Source organism: Eubalaena glacialis, chromosome 19 (genome assembly GCF_028564815.1).
Source record: "Eubalaena glacialis isolate mEubGla1 chromosome 19, mEubGla1.1.hap2.+ XY, whole genome shotgun sequence".
Classification (NCBI taxonomy): Eukaryota; Metazoa; Chordata; class Mammalia; order Artiodactyla; family Balaenidae; genus Eubalaena; species Eubalaena glacialis.
Genome location: NC_083734.1, coordinates 25,386,987 through 25,401,075, shown reverse-complemented (window position 1 = coordinate 25,401,075; position 14,089 = coordinate 25,386,987).

Genomic DNA, 14,089 nt, shown 5'->3' with positions numbered 1-14,089 from the left:
GATCTCTGGGAGAGTTCTCGCCGATTGATATCATGTGGGACCAGGACGTTTCTGGTGGTCCAGTGTCCTGCACTCGGCCCTCCCACCTCAGAGGCTCAGGCCCGACACCTGGCTGGAGCACCAAGACCCTGCCAGCCACACGGCTCAGAAGAAAAGGAAGATAGAAAAAAACAAAACAACACAAAAACAATAACAAAAGCAAAAAAAGCAATTTAAAAAAATGAACAGACAGAACCCTAGGACAAATGGTCAAAGCAAACCTATATAGACAAAATCACACAAAGAAGCATACACATACACATTCTTAAAAACAGTAAAAAGGAAAAATACATATATATATTAAAAAAAAGAGAGAGAGCAACCAAACCAATAAACAAATCCACCAATGATAATAAGCACTAAATATTAAACTAGGAAAAACATAAAACCAGAAACAGATTAGATGCAGAAAGCAAACGCCAAGTCTACAGTTGCTCCCAAAGTCCACTGCCTCAATTTTCGAAACATTCATTGTCTATTCAGGTGTTCTTCAGATGCAGTGTTTATCAGGTTGATTGCGGGGGTTTAATCTGCTGCTCCTGAAGCTGCCCGGAGAAATTTCCCTTTTTCTGTTCACCCAGCTCCTGGGCTTCAGCTTTGGTTTTGGCCCTGCCTCTGTGTGTAGGCCATCCTCAGGAGTCTGTTCCCCACCCACACAGGAGGGGGTTAAAGCAGCAGCTGATTAGGGCTCTCTTGCTCACTCAGGCTGGGGGGAGGGAGGGGTATGGTAGTCATAATTGGAATGTGGGGCTAGCCTGAGGAGGCAGAGGCCGGCATGGCATTGCAACACCTGAGGCACACCATGTGTTCTCCTGGGGAGCTTGTCCTTGGATCACGGTACCCTGGCAGTGCTGTGCTTCCCAGGCTCCCTGGGGGGTGTGGATAGTGACCTGCGCTTGCACACAGGATTCTTGGTGACAGTGTTAGTAGTTCAAGCTCGTCTCTGGGGTCCAAGCTTATAGCCATGGCTCACACCTGTCCCTGGAGCTCACTTAGGCGGTGCTCTGCCTTCTAAGGAATGGGCACGCTGGGCAGGAATCCCCTCTCCTTGCGCACCTGGAAACAAAGGTCTCTTGCCTTTCTGGCAGGTCCACACTTTTTTCCCACACTCCCTTCTGGCTAGCTGTGGCACAGTAGCCCCCTTCAGGCTGTCTTCACGTAGCCAACCCCACTCCTCTTCCTGGGGTCTGACCTCCGAAGCCTGAGCCTCAGCTCCCAGCCGCCACCTGCCCCGGTGGGTGAGCAGACAAGCCTCTCAGGCTGGTGAGTGCTGGTTGGTACCGATACTTTGTGTGGGAATCTTTCTGCTTTGTCCTCTGCACCCCTGTTGCTGCACTCTCCTTCGTGGCTCCAAAGCATCCCTCCCCACTAGTGAAGGGGCTCCCTAGTGTGTGGAAACTTTTCCTCCTTCACAGCTCCCTCCCAGAGGTGCAGGTCCCATCCCTATTCTTTTGTCTCTGTTTTTTCTTTTTCTTTTGCCCTACCCAGGTACATGGGGATTTTCTTGCCTTTTGGGAAGTCTGAGGTCTTCTGCCAGCATTCAGTACGTGTTCTGTAGGAGTTGTTGCATATGTAGATGTATTTTTGATGTATTTATGGGGAGGAAGGTGATCTCCATGTCTTACTCCTCCGCCATCTTGAAGGTCTCTGACCAAGGGGTTTAGTGTGAAGGAGCTGTCTCATTTTGTAGATCAGTATCATCAGCTCTCTGAAGAACCTTTACTAAAATTGATTGTGAGAATAGCTAAATTAGGAGCAGTAACTTTGGTTTTAAATGCTACAAAGTAGAATAGTTTGTCTGGGTTGATACAGGACCCAAGCTCACGGTTGAACAATCACAGATGGCTATATGTGATCCAGACACACAGGAGGTTATTCTGGAAGGAACAACCAGCCTCATGGACTGGAGAAAAGCCACTGTAAAATGTGTTTATTCTGAGAAGGGGGACCACCCAACTCCCCCTATAATCACCATGTAGAGCACCCCAGATGAAGCAGCTGATATGCTTTATGCAAGCCATGTGGGACTGGCTTTATGATGACTGGGTTATTCACCCACTGAATATGCCCATTACTCATTATGGTAGATGCTGTGATTAAGGGGGCCCCTGTTACATGGGCACCGCATATCATTCTTACTGCTGCAAAATCAAACAGTAGTCTGAGAAGTCCTATCAGATTGGCCATCTCAGCTTCCCAATATGGGTCTTATTGAAACCAAGATCATTAGAGTAATTAACAAGAAAATGGGGGAGAGACAGACGGGAGAGTCAAAGGGCTTGTCTCAGCAGAGTGGAAGTCTTTATATGGTTATTGAGAAATGGGGTGAATGTGGTGGACATTGATGGTGTTGAAACAAAAGTGTTGATACCGCACTATGAAAGTTTGGTGGATCAATGGGACCCACTGCTAGTCCCCCAACATTAAAAGTCCCCAAACAAGTCTGCTCTATTTACCTTAGTCTGGAAGAATTTAAAAAGCCAAAAGGCATAAATTACTCTGAGAACTCTTACCCACAATTGCTTGGGGTGATGGGTCTTATTTTATTTTATTTATTTATTTTTGGCCACGCCACATGCATGTGGGATCTTAGTTCCCTGACCAGGGATCGAACCAGTGCTCCCTACAGTGGAAGCATGGAGTCTTAACCACTGGACTGCCAGGCAAGTCCCTGGGGTGATGGTTAGGTAGATTAATCAAGGTAAAGATTTACCAAGGGGCCAAGGTCTTCTGACCTGACTGCCAAGGCTATATGCACTTGTGTGGGTAAAGTGGTCAGCGGGTGGAGATATTTCTGGGACTCCTTTACAACAGAGTCCCATACACTGTGACATGGAAACCCATTTATAAAACCCTAATTTGGACTTTAATCAGATTGAGAAGTTATAGAAATGTAAGAGTTGATAGGGTTATAAAATTGGAAGGTTTTATGTAAAGAAATTGTGTCTCCTTTATCTGAAAGTTTCATGGGAATGAATATTATGTCTGACTGGGGAACACCTCCCCCAGGGAGGTATTGTAAAACCAGAATCTGTTGATGAAGTTGTAATGGAGGCTACAGCTAGGAATGTAAGGGTCGTGAGATTAAGGTGAAAGTTCGAAGGGGAACTGGTATGTTTGAACAAGCTTTATGTTAAGTGGTTGGACAATAGCTGCATGTATTATGGGGATAGACATTTCACCTACCGAGTATTGTAAAACGGAATGCATTTGAACCTGCCCTTCAAGCAATATTATTTGGATATGCTAAATGGGAACCAATAAGATGGCCTGAGTTCAAACAGTATAGAGTACAAACTGGAGTGCTGACATGGACAAATTCTCTGTGCAATAGCTGTGTGTGGAGCATAGATTGGGGCTTATAGCAAAAGCCTGTGAGCACCTCCTAGCATTGAGTACTAGGACTTTAGCGAATTGCCATCTGAGGGGCAATTACTAGCTTGCTATCAAACAGTAATCAAAACTACCCCTATGACTGAAGGATAGAAAATAATCTTGAAACCAGAAATGCCTTTGATGTCTTGGATGATGTCAGAAAAACAGTCTGTCGGGGAGGGCAATGCTCAGAAGAGTTCCATAACAAAATGGAAATGGTTTATACAGCATAATGCTACCTGTGGAATGCAAGGATCATGTACTCACAAGCGGGGAGCCTTTTTTCCCCTAGGACTGACTTTGAAACTGTGTGAGGAGCCACAAGATTCTGTCATCACTTGGACAGTGCCTTATAAACAGTTCTCAACTGACCAACAAAGAGCTGCTTGGTTTATGGATGGCAGTTGTAAGGTAAATGGATAACATCCTGTTTGGAAGGCCACCACTCTGATCAAAGAAAGTAAAAAACAAATCAGTTAGGTGGGCTGAATTTCATACTGTTTTCCTAGCAGTGGTGGGAGAATTGAACAATGATAAAAGATCCTATGTTTTGGTCTTTACCAACTCATGGATGATGGCCAATGAAGGGCAATGGAAACCTGATCTATTAAAGGGATGCCTGTATGGGGCACAACTCTGTGGAAATCACTATGGATATTTGAGGGATACATTAAGGTAGGACATGTCAATGCCCATCAGAAGAACCACCTTCCTGGACATTTTGAATATTTTTTTGTGGATACTCTGGGTCCTATTAAAATCCTCTGAAGCATGTTGATTTTTTTTTTTCCCCCAGCACCCAGTCATCCTGGTTGGATTGAGACTGCAATCTATCTTGCCCTTTTTTTCCCCATGGGTTCCAGTGTCAGGACAATTCTGTCCTTCATCTGTGCTACTCAGGGATTAGTCTTTGACTTGTGCTTCGCTTTATATTGTGGTTCAGTTCTCAAGGACTTTGCTATGCTGCTTTGGGGTGTTCTGTATATGTGTACCTCTGAAATGAGCCCTAGATGTATGCTGTTTCATACACAGAAGTAGAACCCTTTTTCCAGTTCTCTTCTGTCTTGGATTCTCCTCAACTTCCCGCCTCTGTTCTGCAGCTAGAATGATGGGGTTTCTCTAAGGAATTTCAGTTGCCTGTGACACAGCAAGAGAAAAACAGAGAGGAAAGAATGGAGATTTCTCCTCCACAACTCTGAACTCCAGGGACTTGTTTTCTCAGTCCTCTGTCTACAAAGACAGGGTTTCTCTAGGAGTTTTAGTTGCCCATGCTGCCACTGCCACAGCTTCACTTGGGCACCCACCCTCAAGTAAAACACACACACACAAAAGGGGAAACTCACTCCTGTATGGGCCCCTTCTCCAAGTTTGACTCTTCTTCCCAATATTGCTTTTGTTTACTTTTTGTTCAGGTAGTTGCTTTTTGTATTTTATCCAGAGTATTTAGTTATAATCAGCAGTTAGGACAGGCTTTAGTGGACTACATCTTCTTGGCTGGCACTGGAATCTCTAAATATGTGTTTCTTAAATTAGCTATTTAATGTCTGTCTCTACCATTATATGCAATGTCAGCAGGGACTATTTTGGTTTTGTTTATTACTGTATCCCCATGCCTAATATAGTTCTTGGCATATACTAAATAGCCAATAAATATTTATTTAATAAGTGAATGAATGGACCCTTTTCAGACCTTATTTTACTTGACATTTTTTGTAGCATTCTACACTAAGGATTGTTCTCACCTGGATTCTTTCTTCCCTTGGCTTCCATATTACTATATTCTACTGGTTTCCCCACTTCTCTACCATTTATTTCTTTATAGGCAAGTTGCTACTTCTTTATGATCCTTACAGTTTCAGAAAATGCTTTTAAAATGGGGACACCTTCGTAGTCAGCCCACAGAGGCATAAGTACAACCTTAGTAATAAATGTTCAGTCATCACTTCACTATCCTAGAACAGAGTAGATACCTGTTAACTGCATGGTGGCACTCCTTTGCTGTCCTCTTGTTACCTGTTATTAGGTCCTCTACAGCTCTTTTCCCGTACTTATCTAGCTTATTATTACTTTCCTATACATACTCTTGCTAGAGTATAATTTTCAAAAAGTTAAAAACATGACTCACGGGACTTCCCTGGTGGTGCAATGGTTAAGAATCCACCTGCCAATGCAGGGGACGTGGGTTCAAGCCCTGGTGCGGGAAGATCCCACATGCCACAGAGCAACTAAGCCTGTGCGCCACAACTACTGAGCCTGTGCTCTAGAGCCCGCGTGTCACAACTACTGAAGCCCGTGTGCCTAGAGGCTATGCTCTGCAACAAGAGAAGCCACCGCGGGGCTTCCCTGGTGGCGCAGTGGTTAAGAATCCACCTGCCAATGCAGGGGACACGGGTTCGAGCCCTGGTCCGGGAAGATCCCACATGCTGCGGAGCGGCTAAGCCCATGCACCACAACTACTGAGGATGTGCGCTAGAGCCTGTGAGCCACAACGACTGAAGCCTGTGTGCCTAGAGCCCGTGCTCCGCAACGGGAGAGGCCACCTCAGTGAGAAGCCCGCACACCACAACAAAGAGTAGTCCCCGCTCGCCACAAGTAGAGGAAGCCCACACGCAGCAACGAAGACCCAACGCAGCCAAAAAAATAAAATAATTAATTAATTAATTTTTAAAAAAAAAAGAGAAGCCACCGCAATGAGAAGCCTGCGCACTGCAATGAAGAGTACCCCCACTCGCTGCAACTAGAGAAAGCCTGTGCACAGCAACGAAGACCCAATGCAGCCAAAACTAAATAAATAAATAAATTTATTTTAAAAAATGACTCATTCAAACATAAAAGAAAAATATTTCAAATATTTTATTTAATTCACTCATTAGTGAGAGAACATATAAGCTATTAAGACTGGTTCGAAGAAAAATTCGAGGAATAGAATTTAAATAGTCAAAGGAATGCTGAGATAAACTTATCAATAGATGCAAATTCCTACAAGGCTGAAGACATAATATTTGAGGTTATGTTTTTCACCAGATGGAAAACAATTAAATCTCTACTAAGAGATTTGTATTTGTATTGTTAAGGACAGGAATCATTTGCACTGTTCTCTGATAGGAAGAGCAGTTGCTTTGTTATGTTACCTACAAGTTAACCACTACCCTATAAAGTCATAAAATAGTCAATAGAAAGTCAAATTAAGATGCACACCCCTACATAATCAGATAATTTCCAGAGGGTCTGCTAAATTACATCCTGCATTCCATTGAAAAGACCCCAGTAGTCCAAGTTTTGGATATTTTTTCTTAATACTCTTTACAATAGACAAGAAAACTTTCCTTTTTCCTTTGCATCTGTCCCTTTCCCTCATAGAATGATTTTTCCTTTCCTCGTGTCCAGTCGTATCTCTTTCTTTAAATCTTGGCCCCAGCTTCTTTCCTTTTAACACAGATTTTTTTTCCACCTTTATGTGACATGGCTGATCCTCAGCTGTTCATTCCCTAAACATTTGGAAAGTAATTTGGAGTGTTAAGTTTTCATTATGGGGGATAGTAAGATGGTATTATGTTTATTAAAAATGGCCATTATTGGTTTGACATATGTATATTATATTCCCAGTTTTACTTTAAGCTCTGTTATAAACTACAGTTGATCTTTGTTAAACAGAAGTTGTATTTGCTAATTCAGGGATGGTAAATATTGATACATAGCACTTGTGCTACCACTTTACCTGCCCATAACTATGGCAGCTTATTGACAATTGATGTCAAACTCATTCTTTTTTTTTCAATTGAAATATATTTGACATACAATATTATGTTAGTTTCAGTTGCAACTCATTTATTTTATAACTGGAGATTTGTACCTCTTAATCCACTTCACCTGTCTCACCCACCCCCTCACCTACCCCCTTTAACCACCTGATTGTTCTCTGTATCTATGAGTCTGTTTTCATTTTGTTTTATTTGTTTTGTTTTTTAAATTCCACATATAAGTCAGATCATACAGTATTTGTCTTTCTCTGACTTATTTCACTTAGCATAATACCCTCCAGATCCATCTATGTTACTGCAAATGACAAAATTTCTTTCTTTTTTATGGCTGAGTAGTATTCCATTGTATATCAATGCTATATCTTTATCCATTCATCTATCAGTGGACACTTTGGTTGCTTCCATATCTTGGCTATTATAAATAATGCTACAGTGAACGTGAGTGTGCATGTATCTTTTCTAATTAGTGTTTTTGTTTTCTTCAGCTAAATACTCAGAAGTGAAATTGCTTGATCATATGGCAGTACTATTTTTAATTTTTTGAGGACCCTCCATACTGTTTTCTAAACGAACAGTGCTGGAGGGTTCCCTTTTCTCCCTGTCCTCACTGACACTTGTTATTTGTTGCCTTTTTGATGATAGCCATTCTGACAGGAAGGAGGTGGTATCTCATTGTGGTTTCAGTTTGCATTTCCCTGATGATAAGTGATATTGAGCATCTTTTCATGTGTCTGTTGGCCACCTGTATGTCTTCTTTGGAAAAATATCAATTCAGGGACTTCTGTGCATTTTTAAATCAGGTTGTTTGTTGTTTTTGATGTTGAGTTGTATGGGTTCTTTGTAAATTTTAGATATTAACTCCATATTGGATATATCATTTGCAAATATATTCTCCCATTCAATAGTCTGCATTTTGTTTTGTTGATAGTTTCCTTCACTGTGCAAAAACTTTTTTAAAAGTTTGATGTAGTCCTGTTTATTTTTGCTTTTGTTGCTCTTGCCTGAGGAGACAGATCCAAAACTATTGCTAAGACCAGTGTCAAAGAGCATACTGCCTATGTTTTCTTCTAGGAGTTTTATGGTTTAAGGACTTAGACTTAAGACTTTATCCATTTTGAGTTTATTTTGTATATGGTATGAGACAGTAATCCAGTTTGATTCTTTTGCTTGTAGTTGTCCAGTTTTCCCAACACCATTTATTGAAGAGGCTGTCTTTTTCCCATTGTATATTTTTGCTTCCTTTGTCATAGATTAATTGACCATATAAGCATGAGTTCATTTCTGGGCTCTCTGTTCTGTTCCGTTGATCTATGTGTCTGTTTTTTTGCCAGTACCATACTATTTTGATAATTGTAACTTTATAGTGTAGTTTGAAATCAGGAAGCATGATATCTCCAGCTTTGTACTTCTTTATCAAGATTGCTTTGGCTATTGGAATTGTTTTGTGTTTCCATACAAATTTTAGAATTGTTTGTTCTAGTTCTGTGAAAAATGTCATTGGTATTTTGATAGGGATTGCATTGAATCTGTAGGTTGCCTTGGTATGGTCATTTAAACAATATTAATTCTTCCAGTTCATGCGCATGGTATATGTTTCCATTTGTTTGCATTGTCTTCAGTTTTTTTCATCTGTGTCTTACAGTTTTCAGAGTATAAGCTTTTTGCCACTTGGGTTAGATTTATTCCTAGGTATTTTATTCTTTTTGATATAACTGTAGATGGGATTGTTTTGTTAATTTCTCTTACTGAAAGTTCATTGTTAGTGTATAGAAATGCAACAGAATTCTGTATATTAATTTGGTATCTCACTATTTTACTGAATTCATTTATTAGATCTAACAGTTTTTTTGGTAGAAAATCTTTAGGATTTTCTATACAGTATCATGTCATCTGCAGGAAGTGACAGTTTTACTTCTTTACTTCTAATTTGGATTAAAAAAAAATTTTTTTTGTTTGATTGCTGTGGCTAGCCCTTACAATACCATGTTGAATAAAAGTGGCGAGAGTGGGCATCCTTGTTCCTGCTCTTAGAGAAAATGCTTTCAGCTTTTCACTTTAGAGTATGATGTGGCTGTGGGTTTGTCATACATGGCTTTTTTTTTTTTTTGGGTGTGTTGGGTCTTCGTTTCTGTGCGAGGGCTTTCTCTAGTTGCGGCAAGCAGGGGCCAGTCTTCATCGCGGTGCGCGGGCCCCTCACTGTCATGGCCTCTCTTGTTGCAGAGCACAGGCTCCAGACGCGCAGGCTCAGTAGTTGTGGCTCACGGGCCTAGTTGCTCCATGGCATGTGGGATCTTCCCAGACCAGGGCTGGAACCCATGTCCCCTGCATTGGCAGGCAGATTCTCAACCACCGCGCCACCAGGGAAGCCCCATACATGGCTTTTATTATGTGAAGGTATGTTCCCGCTATACCCAGTCTCTTTGGATGGTGAATTTTGTCAAAAGCTTTTTCTGCATCTATTGAGATGATTGTATGATTTTTATTCTTCAATTTGTTAATTTGGTATATCACATTGATTGATTTGTGGCTATTGAACCATCTTTGCATTTCTGGGATAAATCTCACTTGATCATGGTATATGATCCTTTTAATGTATTGTTGAATTCGGTTTACTGACGTTTTGAGGATTTTTGCATCTATGTTCATCAGTGATATTGGCTTGTAATTTTCTTTTTTGTGTGGTGTCTTTGTCTAGTTTTGGTATTGGGGTGATACTGACCTCATAGAATGAATTTGGAAGCATGCCTTCCTCTTCAATTTTTCGGAAAAGTTTTAGAAGGACAGGAGTTAACTCTTCTATAAATGTTTTGTAGACTACACCTGTGAAGCTGTCTGGTCCTGGATTTTTGTTTGTTGGGAGTTTTTTTAATTACTGATTCAATTTCCTTACTAGTAATTGTCTGTTCATATTTGCTATTTCTTTCTTCTCAATTCAATCTTGGGAGAGTATATGTTTCTAGGAATTTGTCCATTTCTTCTGGGTTGTCCATTTTATTGGTATATAATTGTTCATAGTACAGTTGAACCTTGAGCAACACATGTTTGAACTGCATGTGTTCACTTACGTACAGATTTTTTTCAATAAATACATACTATGGTACTACACAATTCATAGTTGGTTGAATCCATGGATGTGGAACTGTGGATACAGTGGGCCAACTATAAAGTTATATGCAGATTTTTAACTGTGTGACGGGTTGGCACCCCTACCCCCACATTATTCAACTATAATCTCATGATTATTTGTATTTCTGTATTGTCAGTTGTAATTTCTCCTCTTTTTTTTTTTTTTATAAAATAGCTTGCCTATTTTTAAAAGTATTTATTTATTTATTTATTTATTTGGCTGCGTTGGGTCTTAGTTTCATCATGCGGGACCTTTGTTGCAACATATGGGATCTTTTCATTGCGGTGTGTGGGCTCTTTGTTGTGATGTGCGGGCTTCTCTCTAGTTGTGGCACTTGGGCTCCAGAGCGCCCGGGCTCAGTAGTTGCGGCATGCGGGCTCTCTAGTTGTGATATGTGGGCTCTAGAGCATGCGGGTTCAGTAGTCGTGGCATGCAGGCTTAGTTGCCCCATGGCATGTGGGATCTTAGTTCCCCAACCAGGGATCGAACCTGTGTCCCCTGCATTGGTAGGTGGATTCTTAACCACTGGACCACCAGGGAAGTCCCTCTCCTCTTTCATTTCTGATTTTATTTACTTGGGCCCTCTCAAGGGCCCATGATGAGTCTGGCTAAAGATCTGTCAATTGTGCTTATCTTTTCAGAGAATGAGCTCTTAGTTTCATTCAGTTTTTTTCCTATTGTTGGTCTCTATTGCATTTATTTCTGCTCTGATCTTTATGATTTCTTTCCTTTTACTAACTTTGGGTTTTGATTGTCTTTTTCTAGTTTCTGTAGGTGTAAGTTTAGATTGTTTGAGATTTTTCTTGTTTCTTGAAGTAGCTTTGTCTCACTGTAAACTTCCCTCTTAGAACTGCTTTTGCGGCATCTTATAGATTTTGGATCATTGTTTCCATTTTCATTTATCCCCAGGTGTTTTTTGATTACCTATTTGATTTCTTCAGTGACTCATTGATTGTTTAGTAGCATGTTGTTTAGATTCCACTTGGTTTTTTTTGTTTTGTTTTTTTGTTTTTGTTTTATTGCAGTTTTTTTCTTGTAGTTGATTTATAGTCTCATACCATGTGGTTGGAAAACATGCTTGATATTATTTTGATCTTCTTAAATTTATTGAGACCTGTTTTGTGACTTCGCATGTGATATATCCTGGAGAATGTTTCATGTGCACTTGAAAATAACGTGTATTCTGCTGTTTTGGATGAAATGTTCTCTATATATCTATTAATACCTATATTAATGGCATTAATAGATATATTAATATCTATATTGATGTTGGTCTCATATGTCATTTAAGGCCAGTGCTTCCTTATTGATTTTCTGTCTGTATGATCTGTCCATTGATGTAAGTGGGGTGTTAAAGTCCCATAATGTTACTGTCAATTTCTCCCTTTACATTTGTTAGTATTTGCTTTATGTTTTTAGGTGTTCCTATGTTGGATGAGCATATATTTACAATTGTTATATCTTCTTGTTTCCCTTTACCATTATGTAATGTCCGTCTTTGTCTCTTTACCTCAAAACAATCTTTGTTTTAAAGTCTATTCTGTCTGATATAAGTATTGCTACCCCAGCTTTATTTTCGTTTCCATTTGCATGAAATACCTTTTGCCATTCCCTTTCAGTCTGTGTGTGTCTTCAGATCCGAAGTGAGTCTCTTGTAGGCAGCATATATATGGTTCTTTTTAAAAAAAAAAATCCATTTACCCACTCTGTATCTTTTGGTTTTTAAAAAATATTTATTTATTTGGCTGCATCGGGTCTTAGTTGTGGCACACAGGATCTTCGTTGCAGCACGTGGGCTTCTCTCTAGTTGTGGCACACAGGCTCAGTAGTTGCGGCATGTGGGCTCTCTAGTTGTGGCACACAGGCTCCGGAGCACGTGGGCTCAGTAGTTGTGGCGCTTACCCACTCTGTATCTTTTGATTGGAACATTTAGTCCATTTATATTTAAAGTAATTATTAATAGGTATGTACTTATTGCCATTTTGTTAATTGTTTTGGAGTTGTTTTTGTAGTTCTTTTTTGTTCCTTTCTTCTTTTGTTCTCTGCCCTTGTGATTTGATGATTATCTTTAGTGTTATGTTTGGATTCCTTTTCTTTTTTGTGTGTATACCTATTATAGATTTTTGGTTTGTGGTTACCATGAGTTTTATATATGTAACTCTTCCCCCCCATATATATATATATATACACACACACACGTATATATATGAGACTATTTTATGTTAATGATGTCTTAAGTTCAAACATATTCTAACAATTCACTGCTTTTACTCCTTCCTCATGTTTAATGTTTTTGACATCATATTTTACATATTTATTGTGGATAAAGCTGATTTTACTACTTTTGTCTTTTAACCTTCCTAGTAGTTTTATAAGTGGTTGATCTACCTTTTCTGTATGTTTGCCTTTACCAGTGAGTTTTTTTGTTTCATAATTTTCAAGTTTCTAATTGTGGCCTTTCCTTTTCTGCTTAGAGAAGTCCCTTTAACGTTTCTTGTATAGCCAGTTTAGTGGTGCTGAACTCTTTTAGCTTTGCTTGTCTGTAAAACTCTTTATCTTTCCTTCAAGTCTGAATGATAACCTTGCTGGGTAGAATATTCTTGGTTGTAGTGTTTTTTTCCTTGCTGAGTAGAGTATTCTTGGTTGTAGGTTTTTTCCTTTCATCACTTTGAATATAACATGCCACTCCCTTCTGGCCTGCAACGTTTCTGCTGAAAAGTCAGCAATAGCCTTATGGGATTTTCCTTGTATGTAACTATTTACTTCTGTCTTGCTGCTTTTAAGATTCTTTCTTTATCTTTAATTTTTGCCATTTTAATTATAATGTATCTTGGTGTGGACCTCTTGGGTTCATCTTTTTGGGCCTCTCTGTACTTCCTGGACCTGGATGTCTGTTTCCTTTCCCAGGTTAGGGATGTTTTCAGCTATTATTTCTTCAAAAAAGTTCTCTGCCTCTTTCTGTCTCTCTTCTCCTTCTGGGACCCCTATAATGCAAATGTTAGTACACTTGATCAGAGGTCTCTTAAACTATCAACAATTTTTTAAATTCTTTCTTCTTTTCTCTGTTCAGCTTGGGTGATTTCCACTACTCTGTCTTCCAGATCACTGATCCATTTCTCCTTATTATCTAATCTACTCTTGATTCCTTCTGGTGTAATTTTTATTTCAATTATTGTATTCCTCAGCTTGTTTGGTTGTTCTTTATATTTTCTAACTCTGTTGAAATTCTCATTGTGTTCATCCATTCTTCTCCTAAGTTTGGTGAGCATCTTTATGATCATTACCTTTAACTCTTTATCTAGTCGATTGCTTATCTTCATTTTGCTCAGTTTTTCTGGGATTTTATCTTGTTTCTTCATTTGGAACATATTCTTCTGTCTCTTCATTTTGCCCAATTCTCTGTTCATTTCTACATGTTAGGTAGGGTGGTTATATTTCCTGATCTTTAAAAAGTAGCTTTATGTAAGAGACATACTATGGGACCCAGCAGCATGCTCTCCTTGGTCACTAGAGTTACATGCTCTAGCAGTGCCCCCTTAATGGGTTGTGTGCGCCCTCCTCTTATGGTGGGGCTGACTGCTGTAAGCGTGCTAGTAAGCGGGGCTGGCCCCTCCCCAGTTGGCTATGAGGTCATCCCTTGTGCTGTGGCTTCAAGGCCTGCTGGAAGGTGAGGTAGGCTTCCAGTGTGGTTGGCTGTGTAGCCTGGGGAGGTGCAGGACTGGTACTGGCCTGCCAGAGGATGGGGCCAGGTCCCTGTGCAGCTGTTTGCACAGCCTGGGGGCTTCAG